This window comes from Humulus lupulus, chromosome 6, assembly GCF_963169125.1.
Source record: "Humulus lupulus chromosome 6, drHumLupu1.1, whole genome shotgun sequence".
Lineage (NCBI taxonomy): Eukaryota > Viridiplantae > Streptophyta > Magnoliopsida > Rosales > Cannabaceae > Humulus > Humulus lupulus.
The window spans coordinates 130,779,223-130,788,230 of NC_084798.1; the positions used below are offsets into that span (position 1 = coordinate 130,779,223).

General features: G+C 33.8%; 1 pseudogene; it reads left to right on the forward strand.

The window, feature by feature from the left end:
- Positions 1 to 649: 649 nt before the first annotated feature.
- Positions 650 to 8,363, forward strand: LOC133785462 (uncharacterized; annotated as a pseudogene).
- Positions 8,364 to 9,008: the final 645 nt, after the last annotated feature.

Consider the following 9,008-nt stretch of genomic DNA (forward strand, 5'->3'; position numbering starts at 1 on the left):
TCTGAAGCACTCTTTGGCCTTGGCCAATCTTTTACTGCCTCAATCTAAGATGGGTCCACCTTGATTCCATCTCTATTGACAATGTGACCAAAGAAAGTCACATGTGGTAACCAGAACTCACACTTCTTGAATTTTGAATACAGTCTGGGCTTTCTTAGCCTCTGTAAAACCAACTTGAGATGCTTCTCATGTTATGCCTCACTACAAGAATTTTGTATAAATATTACGGTAAGATATTACATATTTTTTAAAGTGCTATTATTGACTTAGCTCTAAAACATACGGAGGGAACTTTTTGGCGCCATGTGAATTAGTAATGGCGCCTTTACTATTCATTTTTTTTTATTTTACTCAACACTCTCATTCTCTCTAATCTGAGAAGCCCTAAGCCGCCACCCTCTCCTCCTCTCACTCCTATCCTTTATTCTTCTTTTTCTTCGTTTCCTAATTCCCCTCAACCTCTTTTCTTTGGTTCTCTCTCTCTCTTTGCTACCTCGGGGCCTCTCTTTTCTACTCACACCCTCCTACTTCGAAACCATCCCCACTTCACTCTCTCTTGGAAGAATAGGTGACGGCGCCTGGCGGAGGCGGAGGCAGAGGCGAGGTCACGGGTTCGACGCTGCGTGGGCCTTCTTCTCCTCAGCACACGATGAAAGCGATATATGGTATGTTTCCTCTCAACTTATTTTTGTTGCTTTTGGTTAGTTCATGGTAGTCGAAGGCTTAATATGGGATATTTTAAATTGTTTATTCTCATTCTCTCTCTCTCTCGACTTTCTTCTCTCAGCGATGTACCTTTTCTCTTCTCAACCCTATCTCCCTCACATCTATCTAACCTCTCAACTCCATCATTTTTAACATTTCTCTCTTGTAGGTGGCTGGCGTGGGAGACTAGACGGAGGTGGTGACGAGGACTCGGAGGTGCAAGAGCTTGACAATTTCTGTCTCTGATTTCATCATTACAAGTTCGGCAGTGTGCAGGGTCGAGCGTGGGACTGGGCTTGTTGGCGGAGAGCGAGACAGAGGAGGGAGACAATTGGAGTTCAGGTTTCGTCCCTGAAACACCATCAAACACATTTGATAGATTACTAAATGTATAATAATAGGGTACTCTTCCTTGTTGTTACATGTTTCTTAATTACAGTTAGTGAGGAAAACCATTGACATAATTTATGATGAACTATATGTTTAGGCGTTCTCAGTTTTTGTTATTGCCTTTAAGTAACTACTAGTATTAGTCATGGTGTCTTTCCTTTGAACTACACTGATGGTTGAGAAAGAACTTTTTCTTCACATAATAATTATAAAACCATTGTATTGCTAAAAATGAAAGCTTTGGGACTTTATTTATATTTGGGGGAGATTGAAAATTTGAAACTGTTTGCTCGGATACTTATTTAAGAGTGTTTACTACATAATTTGATGTTGGTTATTGGGTTATTAGGATTGGTAACTCTGTTTCTTTCATTGTTAGTTTAGTTGTGATTTAGTTGAGAAGATTATATTTCAAACAATTTGGTCCCGAGTTCTGATGGTGGGATTTTTGTCTTTTCTTGACTGAATTTGCTTCAGGCATATCTGATATTACTATAGCCATATCTGTTTCAAGCATTCCTTTTCAAGGTTCTGTTAGGTCTCTCTCTCAGTCCCTTTTCAACGGTATTTCTATTAGGAGAATACAAGATTGATTGAATTTCTTAACTTGACATTGCTTTTGGTAGAATGTCATTATCTTCCTTGTGGCTACTGTATTTGATAATACAGATTGTTGGCTGATGTGAATTTTACTGTATTTAGTAATGTATTATAATTTATGAAAAAAGAGGGTTGGTTTCATTCACCTGGGTTTTCATGTCTGGTCTGGTTATATCATAAAGGCTATAAATTTGTATGTAATTGTGATATTAACTGTATATTTGGGTCACAGAAAAACGTAATTCATCAATTTTCTGAAAAAATTGATTCTTGTATTGATAATCGCCCTGTTTGTTCTTGTTATGTCTATAGGATGAAGATCTTATGTTTTTCACCCTCGGAACCTCATGAACAGCTGCAAGACAATAATCATGTTGTATATCCAGAGGAGAAGACGAGTCTCTAAATCTTTTGAGATCAAGCATATCCAGAGGAAGCAGCTTTGAGGTATCTTGTTGTATATCATGTACATGCATAGAAAGTTTGGTTTGACTTTAACAAAAAAAAAGGTTCCATATTGGAAAAGAAAAGGGTTTATTCTGTATAGCAATTAACTTAGAAAAACACACATCCCACGAGCTTGTTAGTGTTTGATTCATTGTTGTGTGCCATTACATATTTGATTGAATGAATTTATCATCATCAAATTGATTTCAGTAACTTTGAAGCTAAAATATTTCACTGCTTTATCTTTATTTATCTTTAGCTTGTCTTTTTCTTAGTGTCTTATCCTTTTAAGAAACTTCTGTCGAATCTATTCAATTTGGTTGTGCTGGAAATCAGGTAAATTTGGTGCCCTTATAAATCATGTAACTACTTCCTTGTATTTTTTCTTTATATAAATAGTACAAGTGAATACAAGTAGTGTTGTTTCTTTTTAAATCCCTGTTGTTCGTAAATTTTAAGTGCAACTCTCTAATTTTTGGTTCTAGTTTCATGTGATTAGAAAGGCCCTCTTATTAGTTTATCTTGTTTTTTAATTTTTGGTTCTAATTCAGTGGTTGAATCGTTTCACACACTTTTATGTTTTCTTTTTCTTGTATAAGAGAAATCATATTTGTCTTTTTTTCTTAGGCCCTTTTTCTTGTAGGACCTTTATCGAATTACTTAAGTTTCTCCCTTCACACATCTTACTTAGCCAAAATGTTATAAAATTGGATGAGTTCCTCTGTTTACTGTTCATATATATTCTTTAATAAAGGGGTTGAAAAATGGTTGATGCTGAAATGTAACTAATGGACAACCTTGTTGCAATGTAAAAGGGGTCGTATAAACTTGCTTTATTGTAAGCTTTGTTGCTCTCTCTGATTATAGGGCATTGGCATTTGTGCTTGTGCTGCATCAACTGGTTTTCTAGTTGGTTAAAAACTTTTATTAGAATCATTAGATTTTTGACATAACCCACTGCTGGGACATAAGTTCAATGATGTTATTTTCTATAACCAGGTCAAATAGAACAGGTCCTCTGTTATCCTTGATTGAAAACATGAACTTTTTCCAAAAGGTTTTGCTTTTGATATATGTTTGTCTTTGGTTTTGAAAAAAAAGTTTTGTTCATGGGAATAATTTGTTAACAGTTTCCAATATGCTAATTGTGAGATTTTTCTTATGTCTTTTTTTATTTTTTTGAGAATGCAGGTTCAAATGCGGCATATAATGTATCAAGGTTTATAGCTTGGAATGTGAGAGAAAAACATTGTTGTGTTGGGTTACAACCCAGTTCATTGAAACATCTATATCCTACCAGAGACCAAATAAAAGATTCTTGGTTAATGCTGCTGATGGACAACCTCTTGAATCAGAGCCAAAAAATGTTTTGAACTCCGTTAAAGATTCCTTGGATGCTTTCTATAGGTTTTCTCGGCCACATACAATCATAGGCACGGTAGGTTATTTAAATTTAGTGGGGCAGTCCCAGAATAGTCATTATATTAATCTCATTCATTTAAACTTCAATTTATTGATAATATTGTTTCCTATCAATTTTTGGAGACTCATCCTATTTTTTCTGGAAGCAGGCATTGAGCATAGTCTCAGTTTCCCTACTTGCAGTCGAGAAGCTTACAGAATTTTCACCATTATTTTTTGCTGGGATGTTGGAGGTGAAGCTTAAAATACTGTGAACTGCTTTTTTTTTTTTAATTCACACCATGAATTTCGTTCTTATGAATTTGATCTTTTCAATTCAGGCTGTTGCAGCTACCCTCTTAATGAACATTTACATTGTTGGTTTGAATCAGTTGTATGATATTGATATAGACAAGGTAGCTCTTAGCTCTTACTATCTTACATTCTCTTAATTTTGAATGAATAAAATGCATATATTTTATTCTTACATTTGAGCATAAGGTCACTACACCAGTTCCTAGTTCTTTGCCTTAATTATTTTTTTTTCTTCTAGAGAGACTATCTACAATTCTACATGGTTACATGGGATACATCAAGGATTGTCTAACTCTAGATATCTATGGCGTATTTCATCACAGGTTAACAAGCCATATCTTCCGTTGGCGTCAGGGGAATATTCAATTCAAACTGGTGTCATGATTGTCGCATCCTTTTCTGTTCTGGTATGGGAATTAGCTTTCTGTATTAATGTATTGTGCAAACTATTGTAAACTTATTATTGTGTATTTGCAGCCTATAATATTTTGACTACCTATCACTTTATTTTTCAGAGTTTTGGCCTTGGATGGATTGTTGGGTCATGGTCATTATTTTGGGCCCTATTCATCAGTTTTGCATTGGGAACTGCTTATTCAATCAATGTGAGTTTGTCTAATCTCAGAATTTTTCATATACAATGCCTTATCAGCGGATATTTTGAAATATATACTTAGTTTTATGTCACCTAATGACAAAAGGTTAAGGTGGAAACTTTACAGAATCTGTTTCTCACTTGGTAGCTTAACACCTTTCATGTCAGGTGCCCCTTTTGAGATGGAAGAGATTTTCTTTAGTTGCAGCAATGTGCATTCTCGCAGTTCGAGCAGTGATTGTTCAACTAGATTTTTTTCTTCACATGCAGGTTATGTTATATCTATTCCTCTTGTTGCAAGCCAAGTTGAACTTTGGATGTCTCTTTCTACTTATACTATGCATGATCCAAACATTCTTATTTCTTGTGCCCAAAGCTGATTGTCTTTTAATAAAAATAAGTTTTCATTATGCCATTTATTGTATGGATATAAACTAAAAATAACTAAATCATGCATGACATAGATATTAAGAATGTAAATGAAAAGGAACATGTATCATATAAATAGAAGGGGAAGGAATAATGTTTATTTGGGTATCTGTTTTACCAAATAGTTGCATATTTTAGCCATTTGTTACTATGATCATGTAAATTATAATAGTAATGCGTTTCAGATTTCAATAATTTTTTTTTTTAAATTGAAAAGATTTCAATGATTCCAAGTACTGAAATATGCATTGATTTTCAGACCCATTTCTCTAAAAGGCCAGCTGCCTTCTCAAGGCCTCTCATCTTTGCAACTGCATTTATGAGCTTCTTCTCAGTTGTTATAGCATTATTTAAGGTATCAACTTTTGTTTTTTTTCCATGGAGCTATGTTGTGTGCTTTCCCTTTCTGCTTGATTAGTACTGTGAATGTTTATTTTTTTATATGTATTTCCTTGATTAGGTATTGGGACACACAATTTTGGCTTCAATACTCTGGACTACACAATTTTGGCTGCAATAACATCGTTTTACATGTTCATATGGAAGGTAAATAACTATGGTGCCAAATTTAATTTGTTTGGCGCTCAGTTTAGTTTAACAAAATTGCAAAAATAATATTTTAAATAAAATTAATTATAGTCACTTGGCTAACTCAAGTGGTTGGGTGTGTGAGTTTGTGTGGGAGGAAAGGTTCGAATCCTATTGTAAGATGGCTAACTCAACGCTTGAAGAGATAGTAGATATGCGTACACGTCTTGATGCCCAGATCACTTATGAATTGAATGGAGCTCAGATGCTGAAGAAACAGGTTTGTTTTTTCTGATCTTTTACTTTTGCATTTTGAGCAATTTTAATGTTAACATTGAGATTCTTAATTTTTATGGCTCAGTAAGCATTGCATTAAGTTGGCCACCTACACGATGAAAGATAGTATGCCTAAGCTTAAGTTTTATTCTCAATACATTTTGAACGTTAAATTCATTAACTTTTGTTTTATTGACTTGGAGGGTAGTGTGGATTTTGTCATTTGTAGTGCTGCCAAAACGAAATGAACTATTTTATTTGTTTGGTACACCAACTTTATTAATAATTACTAGCACCACAGGATGTTAGCAATCTTAACTTTCGTTTTGATAAACAAGGAGCAGAAAGTACTTAAAAGGGAAAGAATACCCAATTATTATAGTTATAGGATATGTATAACTGAGACCTTTAGATTAGGAACCTATTTGCCAAACTCGCTTGTGGTTCCCTTTAGAGATGAAAGGAAAACCTTCAGCAATTTATAGGGAAATCTTTTTCATTGCTTTCTGTAGAGATGAGGCCTATGCAAGTTGGCTAGATGCCTCAACTGAAACAACTACCTTCCATAAGCTTTAACCCTCTTACTGATAGGAAAGCTGTGGCCCAAATCCTATATAGTAGTTTCGTTTATAGCTTAAAAAAATTATTAGTGTGACTTAGAGGACGGGTAGTTTTCCATTTTTTGTTACTTGAAAACAAAGCAGTTTGATGAATGCATAAAAGAAGGTTCTGAGGTATTGAGTTGTCTTCCTTTTGCTTTCTATTATACTATATATCAGTCAACTGTGATTAATAATCAAGACATTTATAATAATAGCACCAAAGCTAGAGGACTGTTTGTTATCTAATATTGCTTTTGTATTTTCTCATTTTCAATCTATCAGTTCTGATCTTATAATAAAAAAATTGTTTCAGAAAATAATGCTTATAATAAATGTCTTCTGAAGGATGTTTATGCAATTGTCCTGCTAACCATTGGGGGACATTCTTGTTGTTAGGATGCTGTCTCTGATCTTATCAAGGCTCATGAAGTTTCTCCTGATGACGAAACAATTGCAGAGGTCTTGAGGTGTGATTTCTTGTGAATGATCTTCTTGGACTTTGTTATAGCAGATTAACATCAATTGTTCCTTCTTTTTCTTTTTTTAACTAGCATATATTGTTTTAAAAGGGATGCCGAGGAAAGATTACTGAAGGAGGGAGGTGCATGTGCACCAAGAGGTTTGTTAATTTTGTACTTATTTTATTTTCAGTTGATGTTAGTTCATTACTTTGCATGAAGTTCGTATGAAGCTTTATGTTAAACTTTGTAAGTTTTATTTTACTATCCATACCTGTGTAACCTCTGTTTAGACTGTGTTTGTGACTGTCTAGTTATAGGATATTTATCTGGCATCCACTCTTGTGATGCTTAATATTAACTCGTGTGTTCAGAAAAGATCAGCAGAAGGAGGAAAGCAGGGCTCATCAGTTAAAAAGCTGAAAAAAGACAAGGTAACAGGAGCAACAGGGAAAGCCACTCGTCCTGAGACAAACATTGTAACTATGGCACCAAGAGTCAAACCAGAGCTTCCTTTGCCTACAATGTATTCTCTCGCTTTCTCCCTCTCTCTCTTATGTAATTTATACATCTTTCTATCTATGTATTTTTGACCTAGGATGTGCCTATTATTAGAAATTCCACATATTTAATTGGGGGTAATGTAGGATAGAATCCATGCAGGGCTTCAAATTATTTTGATGAGTAAATGTTTGGAGAAACTGAGATAAATTAAACATGTGATGTTGACATAATGATGTGGACACTAAAATTACTTTTTGGTATGACAGGATTCTGATGTTTGAGTGTAATTTTTTCAACCTGTAAGATATGAGGACGCATATTTTTAGCTTTTGTATAGCTTGAGGAACATAGTTTATGTATATTCGTTTTATGTGAATGTGACTATTCTCAATAGTTTAAATAGATCTTTTTATGATGGAATATGTTGTTTCCAGTTTTAATTCTCTCTGCCAATCGAAGTCTTTCAGAGGGATTTAGTCTTAATGTTTGCATACCTATGATGTTTATTCTAGCAGAAAAAGGGAAATCTACCACTGTTTTGTAATGTTAACTTTTGATATAGGTTATTTGATTAATCTTTTATTTTGTTGCTTCAGTTCAGTCGAGATTGAGCAGTCTATACTTGATCACAGTAGATTTTGTAACAAGAAAACAGGTTGATGATATTTAACCTTCATCATCAAGTTCTGAGGTTTGTGTTTTTCTCCAATTAATTATTCTTTTAGATTGAACATGTCTATACTCGTCACATGCTCAGAGACATATCTTTCCATGAAAAGAATCTGGACTTGAGGCTGGATCTGTGCACCAAAAGAACTGTAACTACTTTTACTGTAAGTTTTCTTTGTTTAATTACAGATGCACCTATATCTATAGAATTTATAACATTTAAATTCTTTTCTTTCTTTGTTTAAGATATATTTATTGTTAAATCTTATTTGTGTATATCCTAAAACTAAAAAGTAAACAAAGGAACAAAATAGATCTAAACTTGTCTAGAAATATCTGGTTTATCACTTCATAATGATGCTGATTTCGGCTAAATTCTTCATGCTATTACAGGATGATGACTTGGAAAGCCTCAAATTTTCGATAAATTCTGCTAGATGTTAGGCACCCAATAAAAGGTAAAAAAAATGAATAAATGAAGTTGTGGGTAGTGTAAAAGATTTTCTTGAAGGTGAGTTATATTTTGTGGTTAAAGAGTGTCAGTGGTCTCTTGAATACACCACTAATCTGTTCATGGGTCTTTGTATTGCTGATGCACACTAGTATGTTGAATAACTAGAATGAATCTTTATTGATACCAAAACCAAATTACAAGGGGTTCCAAGACTTATTGTCCTTGGATTATATTTCTTATGAGAATAGTTTCATTCTTGTTAGCATGCAGTTTTATATTTGCTGCTTATCTTTCTCTATTTATTTTTCAGAGTGTTTGAACAAGTACCCTCGAAGGACTAGTACACCATTTGGGGTTCACAGTCAAGCACAACAAGCTGAAGAATAGCTACAACATCAGCAACAGCAGCAGCAACAATAGCATCATCCAAACTATAGTTTGAAGTAAAAAATGTTCAAGATTATAAAACTTTATTATGTTAAGCTTTCAAATTTAAGTTAGAACTAAGATCTCATGAAGTAGACACATTCATGGTTTGAATTAGTTATTGTTTAATGTAATACTTATGGTTTATCAATCTATTGAGAATTACATTTTATGATTAATTTTGATTTTGTTTATCAACATACAATAAT